Here is a 21,846-nt window from a genome sequence, read left to right as displayed (position 1 = left end):
AAACCAGACATAGACAATCTGTAAATGAATGTGTGTTTGGCTGTAATCCAATAGTACTCTATTTAAAAAGATGTGTGGCATGCTGGGTTTGGCCCATGGGCCATAATTCTTCCTATTCTTCTTTTCTAGTGAATAGCCCTCTACTTCCTTTAGCTCAGCTAAAATATTTCTTTCTCAAGGAAGCTTTCACTGATATTCCTAAATGAGTAAAATCCTCCTATTACGTGTTCTCACAATACCAGGTATAATGCCTTTGAGGCAATCGCTACACTTAAAATTTTACATTGCCCATTAGTGATCAGAAAGAGCTTGTATTCTTGATTATTCATTGTTATTCATTCATTGCTTTGTGTAATAAATGACCACCTCTGGTTTGTTGCTTAGTACATGGGACAGAGTAAAAAGTGTCATTGTTCCAGCCTCTGTGATTTAAAAGAATATATTCCTCCATTGTTCAATTCCTTCAATTTTTATTGAAGTTTTGTTGAATTGCAAGGATGCCAAGATGTATAAGATAATAAGCCATTATTTCAGATACCTTGGTGGTTGTTTTCCCATCTAAAATATAAAGATGAAATGGGGGAACACCTGGGTGCCCATAGTCTCAGCTACCTGGAAGACTGAGGCAGGAGTATGGCTTGAGCCCAGGAGTTTGAGGCTGTAGTCTACTATGATTGTGCCTGGGAATAGCCACTCCACTCCAGCCTGGGCAACCTAGTGAGAGCCCACCTCTAAAAGAAGGTTGGGGGGAACTGGAAGCAATAAAATTAGTGCTATTTGTACCATGATTGTAATATCCTGATAGGTGTAGTCATTTGATTTGCAAGACATCATTGGTTAAAGATGATATGGAATGTATTGCTGGCACACCCACTAGTTTTCTATTCCCACATGCTGTTCACCTTTCATAAATTTCCTTTTGGCATTTCAATATCTAGAGCCTTTCACATCTTCTGCCAGACTCAAGAAGTTGCTGCACCAGCAGAATCAGAATCACATGCTGCACTGCCCATAGAGACAGAAGCAGATGTGCTCACCAGCCCTCTTGATTCCTCATGTTAAATGGCAGCTATTTTCTGAAAAGAAGGCCAGGAAAAACAATACTTTTACAGGTGAAGCAGACATAGGAACCAGGCTCTCCAGATGCTTCTGAGTATTTGGTGCTGTGTTTGTAAGTTAAATGCACAAGGACCAGGAATATCTAGAGCAAGATTGGACTTCATTGGCCACATCTCAGCTTAAGGGTAAAGCTGTTGCCAAGCACAAACTATGCCAGGCACTGATAAATTATATACTCAGTGCTGATGGATTCCAACAGGCTAGAAGGAAAAATCAATTCAAAAGAAGAATCACTTTAAACAAATGCAAAAATCCTGTGTCCCCCTTGGTTTTCCCCAACCAGCTACATGGGGCCTATAGATTTGTTTGGTTTGGCTTTCACAGTGTTGAAACAACAATAACCCCAAACTGGATTTGTTGATGTGAGATACTGCATATAAAAATCTGGATTTCTGGCTTCTGGGAGATTTGACAGGCTTGGGCAGTGTCTCTCTCTGGGAGAGTGGCTGGGTGCTGCCCTGTTTAGATGGGTCATGGACTCACCAGGACACTGTACCCAACTGAACACCTTCATTCAGGTTAGCTCCCTGTCCCATCTGTGTTTTGGAGTTTGCCTTTGCTAAATGAAAGGAGTTTCAGTGGCACAAAAATTAATTAATTAAGATAGGATATTGTTCTGTTCCCCAGGCTGGAATACAGTGGCACAATCACAACTCAGTCATAGCTCATTGTAACCTCAAACTTCTGAGCTCAAGGGATCCTTTCACCTCAGCCTCTAGAGTAGCTGGGATTATAAGCATGCATCTCCATGCCCAGCCAATTAAAAAATTTTTTTGTGGAGACAAAGTCTCACTATGTTGCCCAGGCTGGTTTCAAACTCCTGGCCTCAAGCTATCCTCTTGCCTCGACCTCCCTAGTGGGATTACAGGCATGAGCCACTGTGCCTGCCTGGTCCTATTTTTTATTTTTCTGTTTTAAACAGCTCCTGATAATGTTATTATGTTACTGGATGTTTGTATAAAACCTTGTATTTTTACAGGTATCTTTTCCTCAAGGAACATTAAAAGGTAAAATAACCAATGAGCCCTCTTGGCTGGGTAGACTACACCAGGGGTCCCCAACCGATGGTGAATTGTATAATTATTTCATTATATATTACAATGTAATAATAGTAGAAATAAAGTGCACAGTAAATGTAATGCACTTGAATCATCCCGAAACCACCTCCCTGCTCCCTCTCTGGTTCATGGGAAAATTGTCTTCCATGAAAATGGTCCCTGGTGCCAAATAGGTTGGGGACTGCTAGACTACACTATCCTAAAGAACTGCTGGGGAAAATGCCTGATTGGGGGGAATGTGCCCAAAAGGGCACCCAGTCCAACCCAGGGAACTCTTTGTGGCCATTTGATGGATGCTAAGTGAGTGAGTCAGGTAAGGATGGGAAGAGGAGCTGGTGGGAGCAGCAACTACCTCTTCGGCTTATGGGGATCTGTTAGGGACCTGGCCATCAGCCAACACCAGGCAGGTGTTATACAAGAAGATGAAGCTTTTGAGATGAACCTTAAAGATTACGTAGCCACTTACCAGATGGAGCTGGACTTTGGAGAACAAGTCAGCATGGACAAGATGAGCAAAATCTTAGAAGCATTAAAAACAATATTGTTGGGGTGGGGGAGGGACAAAAATCATGAGAAACTTCTCTTTTTCTCCACTTATGTCACATGTGATAGAGGAGCCTTTAGACCTGATACACTGATACTGCTAAAACCCTTTAGCTCCTGGTACTCAAAGAGTGGTCCACGGGCCAGTAGCCTGGGCACCACCTAGGAGTTGTCGGAAACGCAGAATCACAGACTCCACCCCAGAGCTGTTGAGTTGGATACAGACTCCACCCCAGAGCTGTTGAGTTGGATACCCGGGGGGTTCATGGGCACATTAAACTTTGAGATGCACAGTTTTTGAGAGTAATGGGATCTGGAACCAGATAACAATCGAGTGACTTTTTTCTGTCTCTTTTTTTCTTTCCATTTATTTAGACATCATTTGACCATGAGACTAACTAGGCATGAAACCTGAAAGTAATGTGGGTGGCATGGAGGCCCATAGTAAATAGCATAATGACTATTACTTTATTTTTTTTTAAACCAAATCATTTTAAAAAACAGATTAAGACTTGATTTTCCCCTTCATTTTTTAAAATATATCACATAAATAGTAGTTATAATAAAGACCAGCTAAAAATAGTATCTTAAAAAAAATAGAGTCCATTCCTTGCCCTTTGCCTCAAATACTAATAAACAGAGTAAGGATTATTGAATTATTTATTACAACCATGAGCTTAAATAGTTTCCAGTTTGTGGCAAGAAACTACACAAAGTTTTCTAATTTTTTTCACTTAGTGAGTAATGAAGATGATAATTGGACTGCTTGTAGGATAGAGGTGTTATTACTAAATACTTTCTGTGTGCTTAACTCTTTATGTATGTCCTCTAGTCCCCATATAAGGCATTGACCAGCCTGAATTTAGAAATGAGGAACTGAAGATCATAGCTGTTGAGTTGCTTATGTAAGGTCACATGATTATTATTTTGCAGTTCAGATCATACACACTCTTATGTGAATCCCATATCATTCTCCTTTCCCTGCAGATACCCTTCACCAAGCCTCAGAGTTTTTTGCTCTTCTGCATCCAGACTGGTTTCTCTTTGATCTTGATTCATCAAAATGGAAAATTCTTTTTCTACTTGGTTTTAAATTTTTTTTTAACTAAGAGAGAGCTGAGAACCGTTTTTTAAAATGCTAGTTACATTTATAGTGATTATTTTTTCCCTCTGATTATAAAATCAGTTAGGTTCATTTGGTAAAATTTGGGAAATATGGAAGCTATGGAAGAAAACAATGAATAAAGTAATTCTCACTCATAATCCTATCACTCGAAGAGAAACTTACCACTAAGATAGCCACTGTTAACATTACATTGTATATACTTTGTTAATGAACATATATGAATATATGCTATAATAAATTTCACACTCTATATGCTATTTTATAAATAATCTTTCCATATGCCAATACATATTGTTTCTACAACATAATTTGCATGGTTCCACCATATCCTACCCACGGCTATACTAATATAAAGCCCAGGTACCATTCTATGTATCCTAGAAGTATTTTCTCTCTCTCCTTCTCTCTCTCTCTCCCTCTCTCTCTCTCACACATACACACACATATAGACACACAACTATATGGTAGGTGGCTTTATTATCCCCATTTTACATATGAGGAAACTGAGGCCCACAGAGATAGCACGTGGTATTATTTTATAGCTATTAAACAGCAGAGCTGGGGTTGAAACCCCTGCAGTACACATTTGGAGAAGCATCCTCAGCCCATCAGCTTGCTAAGGCTAACTGAACCTTCAGAGGCACTTTTAAAAATAGCAACTGGATAACAAGTAAATGCTTCAATATAGCACTGCCAGGGCTGTTCCGTTGGAGCAACGTCATGGTTCCTTTTTCCCCTTTATCTCTTCCTCTTTGTTTCTAGCAGTAATTCAGTAATTATCTTTGCCACCAATCAAGACTGTGTGCATAGACGTAGACACTTACCCCACCTTGTGTCTTGACAGGATCAATAAATGGTAATGAAGAATAATTTTTAGATTCTTCTTCTCTTCTCTGCCCCCCTTTTGTCCTTCCTTCCTTCTGTCCTTCCTTCCACTTAGTTATTTGATTTTATCCACCAGGATCAAGTTGGACTAAAACACATACAATATTTTAAGAGAAAAAAAGAAGTCTAATTTCATGGTTCCAAATGAAGCCTTCGGGCATTTCAAAATAATATACCTTACAGCTTCAAAGAAAAAAGAGAGTAAATGGTGAAAATTAAAAAATATCCAAGGGATTTTCAGGTGGCTGCTTTACAATTTTAAACAAACCTTTAACTAAGAAAGCAAGCTTGTATAACCAAAGTCTTTTCGAATGTGTCTTTTCACACATTCAGAGAAACCATGAGAATTCCATGGAAAAAGAAATCTTTATTTCAAAAAGGAACTTGAAAGTTTTAAAATATAAGGTGATACTCCATGTCTAAGAACTAATACCGAAAGGGTAAACCACTAATGAAACTTCTGGATGACACAGAGTAGCAATAATGTTAATTTTCTGACGTCAGCCCACTGGAAATAGGAAGTACACACTTCTGCAATTGGACTGAGAACCCAGACAGCTCAGTGATCTCAGGTTTGGTTGATTGTACCAGGCTGGCTGCTAACAGAGCTCCCAACAAATGTGCCATGGCCTCATGGAGACCAGCAGACAAGATGCCAAAACCATCAACAAGACCTGTCATTGGACTCTCTGAGGACCTTTCTGGGAATGCTGGTATCATCGTTGAATGTGTACACAGCAGTGCCAAGCCCTACATGATAATTATTACATATTTATCTCATTTTGCTCCATTGGGATTATTTTACTTATAAGTGATTGAAAAGAAATAAGAAAATAGCTAAGAGAAAAGGATTTGGGGTGGTTTGAGGTTTGACTCCCAGCCCTGTTGTGTACTGTCATGGACATCTGGTGTTTTTGCCAGCCCAGCATCCCCTCCTTTATTTTCTAGAAACAGCACCTTCCATTTTCCTTAGGGAATTATCCCTTTCCTATTTTGTGCCAATAATTGAGACCCATGTCCTTCCCTGAAAAGCAATAAAGCATGTGACCCGACTGAGGCCAATCAGATTCAACCTCACCAATTCCAATTGTGAGTCACGTGATCAGGAAGAGATTGGACCTGATCAGCTCTATTGTGTGTTCCTGAAGACACACAGGCCCACTCATTCCTGCTGCTTAGACGCTGGAAGTTGTTCTATGTCTTATTCTTCCAATGATCCAGTTGTTCACCTTTGATTCTATGAGCTACTCCAAGCCCTTCCAATACGTTTCAGTTTTAAAGTTATCCTGAATCTGTTTCTCTTGCAACCAAAGTTCTCTAATAGTATAAACAAACTAAGAGAATCATAACTGTAATCTCCATGGACTTCAGCAAATGTAAAATATCTGGTCCAACCTAACAACCTTCTAATAATGACTTCAAAATGTTTGACAACTAAAAATATAATATTTTAAAATTTATGATAAAAAAAATTTATGATAAAAATGACTATGGAACACTTACTTCATCTTTCTAAGAAGTTACCTCGTATGTACAATTTTCAAAGCAATGCCTACTTCCCAGACTTGTGAGAATTAAATGAAAACATGTCTGGAAAGTGTTGCCCCATTGAGTAAGTGATCTGTATCTATTGGCCTTTGTCACTACATAATGTCTGTTAGCATGAACATCTCAGTCCAAGGTAAGTACAAACATTAAATGAGTTATGCTAATAGTCTGCCACGTTGCAACTTCTCTGAGCTTTTGACAATGCATGAATACCTGCCAGAAAGTTATATTTAGACTAGAAAACTTATCTGATCATTTGAGCATTTTAGTGAAATACTGATCAAATTGGTATTAATAAAATGGCTTTGGTCCATCAAAACAAAAGATCTAGTTTTTGTAAGAGCATCTAAGCAAGATTTGCACTATTCAAGTGAGCAGTTTTGAATTTATGGAATGTATTGTATTTCATTCTGAATAGTGAAGTGATCTAGCGGAGAGGCACATTCAGATGAATGTCAACCAGTGAGTAACTAATTTAGTCTTTACTTCGTATGTATTTTAACATGGATGCTTATGTGGGCACTGGGAATTGCTGCTAAGATTTTGTGGAACATGGATGTGCAGAAACTTAAAACAAAATCTGAAATGTACTTGGTCATTTGTTCTAATTGACTCACGAATCTGAACGTTTAGAGATTGGCACATCATTAGGCTCACTGTAGTAGGCATTTGGCATAAAAAGTCTTTCGTTAAAGCCTCTCCCGCTGAAGTAAAGGTCTAAGAGTATCAAATCCCTTGGTTCTGCTATCTCAGATGTTTTCTTTTTTTCATTTACCTAGTGTGGAGAAAGCACACTGGTGACCTATTTTCCCGAGCACCTTCCCTGTGAGCTGATGTTATAAAAGTCAGTTGGCCTGCTCTGAAGAGGCATCCCAACATTGCTGGCAGAACGAGAGGAGGAAGGCATTATTAAAGTCACTGTTGGTTGCTCATCCAACAGCCGCTACTCCTTGTAAGCCAACAGAATCCTGATTTTGTTCAGATTTCTAAATCTCTAGGCAGGTGGTAAACTCCAGGGACCAAACCTCATAGGTCATAGCCAGTCATGGCCGTTCAGTTCCCCTTTGCCAGTGACTGATCCAGCATTTGGCTTTGGGCCAACTTCCGGCTGAAAAGATGTGAGGTGAAATCCACTGGTGGGAGGTAGGGGGCATAGAGGAAAGATTTTCTTCCTGGTTGAAAATACAGAGACTTGTGAAAAGCCCTTTGGTCCCCGAACCTTTCTTCTTGTCTTGAAAGTAACTAAGTAAGGATAACTTGCTTGTGGCTGCATTGATCTTTCTGTAATCATGAAGTGACAAGAATGACTGGATAACAAGCCAATGTACTAAGGATGGCAGAGCAAAAATATAAAAAGAACCTGAATCCTTGATGCCATTTTGAGCTACTGTTCCCTAAAGGGAACCAGAACTGCCCACCTCTGGACAACTTGTTAGCTGAGATGATTAAATGTATTTATCACTTTTCTGTTACTTGCAGCTGAAAGCATTCCCAGGGCGTTAGCACTTGTATACCTTTTCTAACCCTCTTAATTTGAAAAGTTTTATGTCACTAGACAATAGGATCATAGTCTGACAATAAGATAAAAGGAAACTGGGAAAATTCCTATAATACAATCTTTCAAAAGTGAGCTCAAAGTTCTGTTCAATGTTTTACTAGTAGATACCAAGGGGGCTGTTTGTATTTGCTAGAGCTGTCAGTTTAAGTAACTCCTGGTCCCTGCTAGGATGGCAAGCTTTGCTGGCAGGTGGAGTTCTATATTAAGGGTCTATGTATGGAGTCTATGCTGAAAACACTCAGCAGTCTCCTTAGAGAAAACTTTAGAATCAGGATAAAAGAAATCAGTTACATTAGGGTAGGGCGTGGAACTCAAGTCATTCTTCCGTATCTTTAGAAATTAGAAGTGGTGCACTTGTTTGCATAGAAAGTGGCTTTTAAAATACAGCAGACATTAAAAAATAAAGATAAAACAGAAACATTTTATTCCTATAGAGAGAATTGTAGCTTCTTATACACATACATACACAAAACTGAAACAATACTTTCAGGAAAAAATACTTTTATTGTGTGATGCACTCACGTATATTCTATTTTAGTCTATCCTATTCTTTCTGTTCTTTTCCCTTTCATTTTTAAAGAGTACTGGATATAACCTATTAAAATGACTTCACAACGCACTAATGGGTTACCACCTGCCATTTGAAAAGCACTGAGTTAAGATAGTTGCTGCTGCAGGTTACACATCTTCTGAAATAAACTGACAAATACTATGGAAACTTACATAGCAGAAGATCCAAGGTAGGGCAGACATTCAGGTACTTGTCATCAGTTATCCAGGAACTTTGTCTCTGTTCTGACTTCTCTGGTGTCAACTTCATGCTCAGGTCGTAGGAGGCCTCTTATAGTCATAAAAGGCTGATGTGTTAAATGTTTCAGTTTTCACTTCAGACCCACTCTCTTCCCTTCTCTACCTGCTCCGTGACTTGTATGGCTTACATAGCTAGGAGCTCTTACCCTATGCCTTCTGTTTGGATTCAGCTAATGGGAATCCCTTGCAGGAACCTGAACAGAGAGAAGAGAATGAAGTTGGGGGTATTTATTCATCTGGCTTCCTCCCTTTGAGATCAAATTGTGCTGACCACTTTTCTTAGCTCAGGTTCAAAGCTCTGCTCAAGGTGGTCCTTTCCACACTAACCATGGAGCTTGTGCCACTGGGTGCAGCTATGACAGCAGTGTGACTGGTCCTCATCTGAGGTTGCTGCTTTTTCCTGTGTGATTTCACCTTACCCTGCCCATGTCCTTGTAAATAGTCTCTTTTATTAAATCGTTCTTGCATTATTCTAACTTGAGGATGGCAACTATATCTTGCCGAGGCCTTGACTAATACCAGCTACCAAAAGCAACTGTGTTCACTATCACCAGGGAAGAGCGAGATATTGGCTCCTTTACCAGAAGCCCCAGTGAGGTTCTCTGCATTTCCGTCAGCTCAAATGGGTGAGGCCTGCACATTGCTGAGCCAGCCAATGAAGAGGGAGAGGAATTTCCATGATTGGTATGAACTACACACCTGAGGAGGAATTGATAATAACCCATCACAGTGTCTATCATGAGGATTCACCGTGAAGGGCCAAATAGAAGAGCCACTCTCTGCTTTGCACCTAGAGGACCATGACGTTACAACATGAGATTCAGCCCAGCATCATGGCAACAAGTGAACAATGCTACATTTTTCAGTGGCAAATTAAATGAATTAATTATACAAACACTAGCACATTGGATCCCTAATCCAAACATCAGAATGATGTTTTTGCCTTGAAAATAATCTCTTTTTCCTACAGTGAGTTTTCTTTTGCCAGAGTGGAGTCAATATGCAACTGCAAAGGTCATATAAGACTGTAGGTGTATACATATATTTAAAACAAGAAAGTTTAAAAGCTACTTCCTGTACTCATTTATTTTATCCCTAAGTTAAAATTCATATGATCATCCAACAAACTATTGGTTCCAGAAGCTGATCTCAAATTGGGAGAAGATGGGCTTAGTGACAGCTTCTTCTTTCTCAGTAGGTTCTGAGGACCAAGGTGAGACCATGGCAGGGAGGGGAAGGCTATGTCTGCATGTCTTTTCTTTCTCTGCTTCTCAATTTCAGGAGACCAGATACAGGACATTAACATAGAAGAACTGTATGAACAATGAATTTATTAAAAATTAATATGAGCGCAGAATTTTCTCTCTTGTACAAGAAAAGGCAACACCCTGGGACATTATGACATCAGCTTCATCCTAAGGGTGGCTTCAGTGGGAGTCATAGGAAGGCTGGTACATTGCGTGTCTTCCATTTGTTTCTTTATACCTTTCTCTCACCTTTTCCGTCCTTCTCTGTGCCTGGCTCAGACAAATAGCACCTCCTTCAAACTTCCTACCTCTCCATCTCACTTGGTAGGGTCAGTTCTATAAACAGACCCTGTCATCCTTTCTGATTTTTCCCTGGTCACCCTCTTATAATGGGAAGGCCCCAAGTAGACTTGAGAGCAAAAAGAACAACAGATTCTAGGGCCACACAGTGGATGCTTTAGACAATTAAAGTTCCTGAATCAAAGAGCATCAGGACAGGCCCTGGCTGCCCTGCCCCTGCCTCAGCCTCGGGACATTCCCCAGTGATGACACAAGGTTGAGCTACCTCTTCTGGGACACCACGGGAAGTCCAGATGCAGATGCCCTCCGGCCCAGGCCTCTGAGGGGAGAATGACAGCGGCCACCCTGCCCAGTTACTTCAGCAACTTCTTTCCAAGGCACCTCCCACCTCAGCCGTGTGGCTGTGTCCCTGTCCCCTCCCCCCTTCTCTGTCACGGTTGTCCTCCTGGCCCCCTACCTCTCCCTTTCCATCCCCTCCCACGAGTCTTTTTGCCTTCCTCCTTCAGAAGCTGTTGCTTGTTGTGTGAGGTGAGTTCTACGAACTCAGTCCTGCAGGCTTTTTGTCACTTAATGAAGCATTGAAGGTTTATAGCAGTCATTTGTGTTCCCAGTGCAGAGCATATAAGCGCATTTCTGTAGCCCCTAAAGTCAGCTAATGGAGGATGGAGTGTTCTGGACAGGCAGCGTGCAATCAGAAGAGCTGTGGAAGTAGAATGTGTTTGGGAAAATATTGAATTCCATGTAAGATAGGGCCATTTCCCATCTGCCCAAGTTCTCTCTAGTATTGTCTGTCTGTCCGTCTACCTACTTACCTGCCTACATACCTACTTATTAATACTTATCACTGAATAATAGCTGCTGGGTAACTGTGGCTCTTTGTTTTCATGTAGAGAGCATATTTCAGAGAAGTAGGCTTGCTCCTTTTTTTTTTTTTTTAACAAAACAAAACAGTCCTATAACTACCTTCTGGGCTCCTAAGTTTAGGGGGAGTAAAGAAAATGATGTTAGCAGCTGCATGCCGCAGCTAACGTCATTTCTGGCCCTCAGGGCAGACACCCCTCTGGATACGAGCAAATCCACCTGTTCCTAGTTTCGCAGAGGACTTTGCTTCTGTCTGCTTCACTGATTGTTCCATGGGTGGTGACTTCTTCGGAAAGTTATTTCGTAACTTGTTTGTACATTGTTTGTGAAGTAAAGGTTGCCAGAGATTGAGGTATTAGATGTAATTTTATTTACCTTTCCAGCAGACATTTCAGTAAAGGTATTTTTCCAAGGGCGTGCCTGACATCAGGGATGGATCTAGATTTTGTGGGACCTTATAGTTATACAATTTTGTAGAAGTTCTTCAAGAAACAAAAGTATATTAAAAAGTTGATCTCATAGAAGTAAAAACTAGAACAGAAAATACTAGAGGCTAGAAAGGGGTGGGGCAAGGAGGGATAAGGAGAGAAAGGGTACAAAACTATAGCTAAATAAGAATAAGTTCTCTACCACTATAGGATGGAGACAGTAAATGATAATATATTATATATTTTCAAATAGCTAGGAGGATAGTGAATGTTCCTAACACAAAGAAATGATAAAGATTTGAAATATATATATGCTAATTACCCTGATCTGATCACTATACATATGTAGACCACTATGTACCCCATATGTACAGTTATTATGTTAATTAAGAAAAAAAGAAAAAATATGGTTATGAATATAAACATAAATTTAAAGTTAGCAAAAAATCTCAACATATAACAGTTTAAAATATGACCAATACCACACATCACAGAATCCAGAAAAACAACATAATACTTATTATTAATTATTTGAGGCCGGGCGCAGTGGCTCACGCCTGTAATCCTAGCACTCTGGGAGGCCAAGGTGGGTGGATTGCTCAAGGTAAGGAGTTCAAAATCAGCCTGAGCAAGAACGAGACCCATCTCTACTATAAATAGAAAAAAATTAATTGGCCAACTGATATATATATATATAGAAAAAATTAGCTGGGCATGGTGGTGCATGCCTGTAGTCCCAGCTACTCGGGAGGCTGAGGCAGAAGGATCGCTTGACCCCAGGAGTTTGAGGTTGCTGTGAGCTAGGCTGATGCCATGGCATTCACTCTAGCCTGGACAACAAAGCAAGACTCTGTTTCAAAAAAAAAATTATCTGATAAACTTCTTTAATACTTTTCTACATATTTTGGCTGCATATTCTTTGATTTTTCTCTTCCCATGATAACGACTTTAAAAATGCATCTTTCTATGAAAAAAATAGAAAGGTAATTTAAATTTTTAGTATGTTTGATTGACATTTTTTTTTTTTTTGAGACAGAGTCTCACTCTCTTGCGTGGGCTAAAGTGCTGTGGCATCAGCCTAGCTCACAGCAACCTCAAACTCTTGGGCTCAAGCGATCCTTCTGCCTCAGCCTCCCAAGTAGCTGGTACTACAGGTATGCGCCACCATGCCTGGCTAATTTTTTCTACATATTTTAGTTGGCCTATTAATTTTCTTTCTATTTTTAGTAGAAACGGGATCTTGCTCTTGCTCAGGCTGGTTTCGAACTCCTGACCATGAGTGATCCACCCACCTCGGCCTCCCAGAGTGCTAGGATTACAGGTGTGAGCCACCGCACCCGGCGTACTTCTTATTATTGATAATTGGGAAGCATAAAATATTTAACTCACAGTAATATATTCTCTGTGGTATTGCTAAAGATTTTTGCTCTACAAAAGAAGAAATCCTGATAAATGCTATTTCACATGATAACCATTAAAAAAGAAAAGCAAAGAAATATGTTCCATTTATTGTTGTGTAATATATATGCAATTATCAAGTATGTTTTTTTTTTTTTTTGAGATAGAGTGTCACTTTTTTGCCCAGGCTAGAGTGAGTGCCATGGCGTCAGCCTAGCTCACAGCAACCTCAATCTCCTGGGCTCAAGCAATCCTCCTGCCTCAGCCTCCCAAGTAGCTGGGACTACAGGCATGCACCACCGTGCCGGGCTAATTTTTTCTATATGTATTAGCTGGCCAATTAATTTCTTTCTATTTATACTTGAGATGGGGTCTCGCTCTTGCTTAGGCTGGTGTTGAACTCCTGACCTCGAGTAATCCTCCCACCTTGGCCTCCCAGAGTGCTAGGATTACAGGCGTGAGCCACCACGCCCGGCCAAGTATGTTCTTAAGAGAAGAGAATTGCCAACTAGACTAGACATCATGAGACTGAATCTTCCACTTAAACTTTTAAACATCTGATGATTGGGAGAATTTTCCACAGACTGGCTCTGGCTCCATATGTTTCAAACATTGTGTCTCCTCCGTCTCTGGTAATTTTGTGGTGCCAAGCACGGCAGGAAACATTGGCATAGTGAATGGCCTGGCGGCATTTTAGCCTCATGATGCTGGCTGAGTTGGCCCAGTGGACGACAGGACCACTCCTAGAAGCCATTCCCACCCCAGGACAACTAGCATTAACCGTGTGGAAGGCACCATGGACCACAGAATTATATACCAGTAAAACCAAATAAGTGTGTCCTCAACTGAACTTCCCTTTAACTGGATCTCAAAAATCCATGTAGGCTTTCCAACTCCACTGGACTGCAGCAGGAGTCAGTTGGAGGAAATTTTGACATGGATAGATGTAGAAGTCTTCACAAATTACAGCAAAAATGTATTACTTTTGCAAATTTTATAAAGCATATAACCATGTGAACACATTGCCAGGGTATCTCCCAAAACCTTGGAAGAGACTGATGGCCTGGAAGATTAATCTCTCTTTTTATAACACTTTTTCTACCCTACGGCTTCATGAACTCAGAAATCATTTAGGCACCTGCCCCAGAGGAGTAAGCCACACTTCCTTTGTTTTTAGAGAAAGGGGGCACTCAGCCTAAATGCCAGTGGCCCACTTGGGGGCAGTTGTCCAACTCTGATCTGACTCCAATGTTTGCTTTTTACTCTATGATGATTAAGTAGGAAAGTAACAGCCTGATAATTCTTATAAAAATCAATGACTGTGCTTTTCTCCTCCTTTTAATCCCTGACTTTGTTTAAAAAGAATATTTTTATGTTTAATTAAAAAAAATAACAATATCAGAATACCTACCATGTAACAAGGGCTTATTGTATAAAACAGATTTTACATATTAATTCATCTAATGCTCTCTCTCCGTCTGATGAGAGTCTTCAGATCTTCTGTAAAGAACTAGAAATGGCCCATAACCAGGGAGCTGGTATCAGTAATCCTGACCCAGTTTGACTCTCCTTTTTTGTGTCCCATATCATTCCTGCCCCTAGAAGTCTAGTCTGGGATGGGACGTTTTCTTCTTGCATCAAAGCCCTTATTTCTAGTCGTAGAGATTCGTAGTTTTTGCTGATTGTCTCCATGATGTTCACATTCTCTGCCTCTGTAACTGAGTAGGGGGAGGCTAATGCATCTTTCATGTTTTTGCTATAAAATTGTATTAGCACTTAAATACATTGTCTTTTCATTACAAGTACATTTTTAAAAGGCCATTAAAAATTTGCCCTGCTTTCAAGCAATATTTGTGATGGGGCTGGGCAGGAAATGGAGCAGTAAAAGAGCTATGAGTAAGATCAGGAAAAACACCTCATTTGTTCCTATCATTCCTACCTATGATAAAAATCTTTTCTCTGGAAGTTCTCTGCATTCTTGAAAGAGTCTGAATTTTATTCTCTTGCGAAAAGCTTCACGTGCTGCCCCTCTCTCTTCCTGGAAAAACCTGACCCATGTATAGCACTACTCCTGTTCTGCCTTGACTACATATGAGGGGTTGAGAAAATTCCACAGCCAGTTGAACTGGAATCACCACACATGCACCATCGTCACCCTCAGCTGCGCCCTCAGCACAGCCCTGCAAACTCGCTCAGCTTCTCTAGAAAGTTCGCTTTCATTCTCTGCAACTTCCTGTCTTTTCCACTTTCCCCTAAAGAGCCACACACACTCTCATACACCCAGCACCTACTCTCAGCAATGAATTACATCTTATACTGCAGAGAGAAAGCTGAAGATATCAGTCAAGAAACGTCTTTTCTCCCCACCACCAAATCCACCAACTGCCTGCATTTGTACCTATCTTCTCCCTCTTCCCCCTGATAAAAATGAGCAACCAGCTCTCCTTTTGTCAAAAGTTGATCACAGGTACACTGAATACCATCTCTTCCTTCCTTCCTTCCTTCCTTCCTTCCTTCCTTCCTTCCTTCCTTCCTTCCTTCCTTCCTTCCTTCCTTCCTTCCTCCCTCCTTCCCTCCCTCCCCCTCCTCCCTCCCTCCCTTCCTTCCTTCCTTCCTTCCTTCCTTCCTTCCTTCCTTCCTTCCTTCCTTCCTTCCTTCCTTCCTTCCTTCCTTCCTTCCTTCCTTCCTTCCTCATAACTCCAGGGGATGCTTTCTCTCTGCACACATCTCTGTTTCAGCATATAGATACAACATCACTCTCCAAACCCTCCCCCCGGCCTGACTCTCCTATGCACCCTGTCTTGCCATTTCCACCAAAGAAAGCATCTCAAGGGGACCTTGTCTTCTTCACATCTCAGTCACCCTGTTAGGCTTGAGATACTTATTAGGGGCAGAGAAAGTTCCTTTGTGTGTTGAGAGGTCTGGAGAAATGGCCTATAGAACGGACTGTATTGGAATCCTTGAACAGAAGCCTAGGCACTTCCATATTTATCAATGGTGCCGGTTCATTACTACTGTTCCCAGGGTAAAGACATAGAACGTTTTTCTTTTAATTTGTTGTAAGCAGCTTTAAAGCAATTAACTTGGTGGTTACCAGGAATTGGAGAAAGGGTAGGAGGTGACTGCTTCATGTGTACAGGGCTTTTCTATAGGGATGAGGAAAATATTTTGGAACCCAATAGAAGTGTTGGTTGCATTACACTGTGACTGTACTAAATGCCATTGCATTTTGCACTTTATAATGCTTAATTTTATATTATGTAATTTCACCTCAATAAGAAAAAAAGCTACCGAGGAAAAAAACAAATCTTATCTAGTGCTCTCTAGCAGAAAATTCTTTAAAAATATTTTAGATGGGCTGCTCCTTAGGAAATGAAACTAGAATAATTAATTAGAGGAAGAGGTTGGTTCTTGTATAGGTGAACGGTCTACATAACATTTTCTTTTCCTGATAAACAAAATGTTGGACCATAAGGATTTGATAATATAAATTTTATTTGTATCTAACTTGGTCTACTGTCTGTTATTCATCTGCACTGGGACCCTAGGAAGGAAGATAACAATTTTTTAAGTTATGTGATAAAGTGTGTTTTATTAATATTATATCCTTATTAACCAATTTGGAAAACTGTTGTTTGCACATGAGACTAAACATTGAAAATATTGTATAAGTAAGTTATATGAAACATGGAAAGAAAATAAAGAAAAAGGCTATAACTATTCAGCAATTTCTAGAATATTTCAGCTTTGGTTTCAGGTCTCTTCATTTTAAGATGGAGGAGAGCCGCATGCTGGGGACCCATTTGCATCAGTGGCATGCTGTGCCTTAATGGGCCTTCTGCAAAAGCTGAGCCTGTGTATGGGATCAATAGTGCACATCCTTTACTAAGGCTTTTTAATGCATTTAACCACATTTGGGTATTAGTCTTAATAAGCTTTCCAAGCTTTGAGTATTATTGCTCCTTAGAGTATTAATAAGAAATACAGAATTGCACATCATATTTCCATTAAATAAGCAAATTCATACTAGAAATTATTATGAAAATTATTTAGGAAAAGGAAAGCCATGCTACTGGTTGAGAAATCATGTAATTATTTTATTATTATTATCATGTTATTATTTGTTATTATTATATTGCTAGGACATGAAAAATACCCTTTTTTCCTGGAGCGTCTTCCCCAAAGCAATGTCTGAGTACATTTCCCCAATCCAAATCAATTCTTTTCTTCTCTGCATGAGGATGAGAGAAAGTCACCTACCTGCATGGACTTGGTCTTCCTGGGTTGGGAGGCCTCCCCAAGGCTGGGAGGGAGACCCTCAAGGCTGGGCAGTGGATTGTTATGGGTTTGGACCCTTCCTCTGGGATTCTTTGTTGCAGCTACCACTGCCTGTCTACTATGCACTGGGCACGTCACATGTACTCATTCATCCCTCACCAATAACAATCTTCACTTCACAAACAAGAAAACAGTCCACATATCTAGAAAGTGGGAGCTAAATTTCAAACCCAAGATTGTAAAACTCCTAAATCCTTTATTCTTTCTAAGGCACAAACCCCTCTCTGCTGGGAATTAGCAGAAGGAAAAATCCCTTTCTGGCTCTAAACATGTGGGAATGAGAGTAGCATAGAACCTCCCTGTCTTCTAAGAAGTTGACTGGGCTTGCACTCAATTACCACAGAGGACCTGGGAGACGGAAGGGGAATTTGTGTTGGCCTCCTCCCTTAGAAGCGTATAGTATTTGAACTTGAAATGAGAAGTAGAGTCATTAAATTGGCTCCCTGACATCTTCTGGGAAGAGGTAAATGCTATCACAGTCTTCCATTAGTGACACACAGACCTAGAAGCATTAAGAAGTGTCTCCCCTAGGCAGGAACATGGTGGTAGGGTGCAGGCAAGAAGCTGGGTTGAATTAACTTTTCAGATTTCTTTTTGAGCTTCAATTGCTACACTATATTTTTAAACATTAAAATGTCTCCAAAGCTTTTGGCAAGAAGTTTTTAAACATCAGAACCCAATTCTCTGCCAATTAACAGCCATTTAATTTAGGAGTACCTAATTGAGTTTTCTGATTTTTAAGTAGTTATGGACTAGAAACTTGCGTGCCATATTTCAGCCCCAAACTAAATTTTTATGGTCAGGTTATTACCTTTCTAATAGACCTTGAAGTATTGTGACTTTTTTTTTTTGCAGGTATAACTATAATGAGGTTGGATCCCTGGCTTGAGTTTATTTTCCACCTGGACTTGAATCTGTAATGAATCATCAGCCAGAGTCTATGTTTTCATCTCAGGAAGACAGCTTGACAAAAAAGGTCAGAGAAAAATCGGTCTTTGTTCAAAGTGGCCCCAGAAAAAAATATCTGATTTAAAATCTGCTGTAAGTTGCAACAAGGATTCCATTAAAAAACAAGAAAAGAGAAGAATAAAATCTGCTGTAAGCTTTCATTTTCCTTTCTTCTTTGTATCAGTGCCTGCACTCTGATGAACAGAAGAGAACAAAAATGTTGTTTTATATATAATTTGTTAATATAATTGTCATGAGGATTTAAGAAGCCTCAGAAAACAAATAGATAATATATTACACTTAAAATATTAGATTTTATGTCAGATGCTGTGGGCATGTTTTTGAACTAGTGTGACTCAATATGTAGCCAAGGGACACACACATCAAACAGGGTGGTGATGAGTCACTTCTAAGTTGGAGGTAGACATATTTCTATGACTAAGCTAAGCCCAAATGTTTCTATAAGAAATGAACTGCATACAAGCAAGCTTCAGGGTTCCAAAGATGTAACTACCTAAAATTCTTACTACAAAAGAATGTGTTTCAATCTTCCTAGTTTTACTGCAGTGTTTGCAGAGATAAAATTAGTACATTATTTTACTACATTACTCCTAGCACAGTATCTTATGTGTCGTTGAGGCTATATAAATGTTTGTTGAGCGAATGCATGAATATATGAATAAATAATAAAGTGGCAATATCAGCCCAGTTCCTTCTGTGTTGCATTGGCTTTGAAAAGGGTTTTTTAAGGTGAGTCTAAAAGTGCTCCCAAGGTGAATATGATTATATTATGGAAACAAGCCTTGAGTAAAATAAGTTTTCTCTGAAAGAATTCCTGCATGGAAACTGTTGCTGTCCTCGGAATTTGGTTGACAGAAACACAGAGGAATTTTGAGGGCGTAAACAACCTGCCTCTTATCATCTAGCGCATGTGTGGAGTTTTCTCCCCCAGTTCCAGACAGGATGCTATGAATGGAAAGGAGAAGCATCCTTCATGAAGGAGTATTTTCATACATGGATATAGCCAAATGCCAGGAATACTTTTGAAAGGATTTCCTGTGGACAGACGAAGGTGTTGTAGAAGCTCTGGGTTTTCTAGATGATCGAGACACTGTGAGGAGATTCATAGTCTCCCGGAAAGGCACCGAATCCCTAAAACTGAACATGTGGGATGTAATGGAAACTGCATCATGGATTGTTTTGTTCTGTTTTTGGTGCTGTGACTCGGATTCAAACTGCCTCATGGATTTTGACACCAGAGCTCTGGAATCTGAATAAAAACTCAACCAGCAGTCATGACTCTTATTTGATCTTGTTGAGACTCAGTTTCTTTATGTGTAAAATGAAGGTAATAAAACCTACTTTAGAGAGGGGTGAGAAAATATATGCAGAATGACTAGTCTCTTAGTAGTTGCTTAATACATAGTAACAATTAACATGATTGAACAGATATACATCTACCACTTTATACAGTCACACATAGTTTATGGGGCTTCTACTATATGTCGGAAGAAAGCTAGGTGTCATACGTAGAGTGTCAACTAAACAAATATGGAGCCTGCTCTCATGGAATCTACCATCTTAGAGGGAAGATAGATATTAAACCAATAATCCTTAGGCAGAAAAATCAGATGTGGAATGGCCTTTGGTGATCCAACAATATAAGCTTTATCATTTCCAACTATTTGTAACTCTTTCTTTGTCCTCTTTCTCTTCTCATGGACTGTACGGAATGTCAGAGAAGAAATGAAGGACTATCCACTTCTCTAGTCATAATAAGTTTTAAAGTTATAGGCTTTAATAAAGTTTAACTTGGGCAATTCAATGTATAGATCAAGATTCTTATTGCAGAGGATAGAATCACCTCTGGCTAGTGTAAGCAAAAAAGTTTTTTATCAGGGAGTATAGGTGATTCCCAAACTGTTGGGAGAACTGAGGAAATGGGTCTAGGCTGAATTGCCAGGAATGAGCCCAAACCACACTGCAGAACCAGGCCATTAGGGATGGCTGTCACCTCTATGCTGATCAGGAAGATAGAAGCTATAGAATCAAGAAGTTGCTACCTCAGCTGCCAAGTGCAAACTCACTCCTCTATGCTACAGTCTACACCAGCAAAGTGAATGTTTTTACCTTGTTTTTATCCCCTGTGACTCAGTTCTGAATAAAAAGTCCTGTGTGAGTGCATCTAATTGGACGTGTCCAAATCACACATAGAGCCTCACTACCAAGCACACTGGCAGGTGTAGTGTTAGCTTCCAGCCTTGGCACTCTCACGGTGGCCTGGAGTAGGTGGTGGGCAAGGTAAGCCACAGTATCCATCACAAAAATGATCGATAGTACTAGGATCATCAGTTGAACTAGGGCATCTCTTTATAAGAAGAGCAGATTCTAGTGCCTCTTCAACCATTTCATTGGCTCCCTTGCAATGGAGACACCCTGATTAATTGTTGAGTATCCTCCTGATTCAGCTCACCCTGTAGTAGATGTTAAGTAATTCTCTTGCTCTTGTAATCTTTTTTAAAAAAATGCCTTGCCCGAGGTAGGTGATTTATTAAGAAAATGCTATTATCCTCAGGTGTCAGTTTCTTAATGTGCATAGAGTTCCTTATTGGTTTTGCCATTTGGTAGTTAATGTGACTTGCAGGTGAAGCGTGAAATGGATCCAGAAATGGAATGCAACATCTGTGGCCAATCCAAATTTTTCAGCTTTCTGATTTGTTTATCAGAAACCAAAACTGTTGAGGAGAAAGTAAAAAAGAAGAAAAAAAAATCAATCATTTGTCATAAGTTTGAAAACAAAAACCAGTATGTGTGTGTGTGTGTGTGTGTGTGTGTGTGTGTGTCTGCGTGTGTATGTATAGACAAAATTTAAAAATAACATATTAGAGTCAGGTGAATGTGGATTGAAGGTGATTAAACTTCCTGGTTTGCCCAAGACTAAGGTGGTTGCCCAGGACATGGGCTTTTTGGTGCTAAAATAAGGGCAATCTTGGGCAAATCAGGATGGTCACACTAATGGGATCTTAGATACAGGGATTTGGTAGCCTTTGGTCTGAGACTTGGTACTACCAATCATCACAAGAAGATGTAAATCGTTGGTCCATAGATTCAGCCAGGATGATGCCTAATTTTTTAAAAATTTGTTGCCAGCATTTATTATAAAAATGGAGATTTTATGAAAATGTTTATGTTTTGTTAGTAATAGTCATACTAATAGTGCACAATCTATCATAGAAATATTGAGTATTCTCATATAGCATGTATGCTTTTTAGGTGAGAAATACACTATCCAATTTGCCACAGTCCCCATCACTCCCTATTGTCTTCCTGTTACTGAGCTCAGGTTTCAGTTGCCATTTATTGTCTTGCCTAGGCTGTTGCTTTTCTTATAATTGAGAAACATAAGGTTTTTTTTTTTTATACATCTCCATAAAAAGTAAGAAAATGAAATACACATTGAGAAGGCCATGTATTTCAAAGAATGGGAAGGAGTACACTTTTTTGAGCTGACCTTTCTCACATTGTCATTACACTCCCTACCTCTGTTGGTACTTGTTCAGGGTCCCTACTCCAAGGAAGAAACTCCCAATGGACAAGATAATTTTCCAGATGGGTATTTTGTGGATATTGTCTTAATAGAGAGCTTAAGATATTTTCTTTCATATCATAGAGTCATTTA

General features: G+C 39.8%; 1 long non-coding RNA gene across 1 annotated transcript in view; it reads left to right on the top strand.

The window, feature by feature from the left end:
* LOC142870878 (uncharacterized) overlaps window positions 1-19,459 on the top strand; it is a 33,890-nt gene extending 14,431 nt beyond the window's left edge. The window contains exons 3-4 of the long non-coding RNA XR_012919204.1: window positions 18,075-18,317; window positions 18,998-19,459. This is a non-coding gene — a long non-coding RNA (uncharacterized LOC142870878). The remainder of the gene's footprint in view (window positions 1-18,074; window positions 18,318-18,997) is intronic.
* The last annotated feature ends 2,387 nt before the right edge of the window (window positions 19,460-21,846 follow it).

This window comes from Microcebus murinus, chromosome 5 (genome assembly GCF_040939455.1).
Source record: "Microcebus murinus isolate Inina chromosome 5, M.murinus_Inina_mat1.0, whole genome shotgun sequence".
Classification (NCBI taxonomy): domain Eukaryota; kingdom Metazoa; phylum Chordata; class Mammalia; order Primates; family Cheirogaleidae; genus Microcebus; species Microcebus murinus.
The sequence above is the reverse complement of the archived record's forward strand: the minus strand, read 5'-3'. Positions and strand labels throughout refer to the sequence as shown.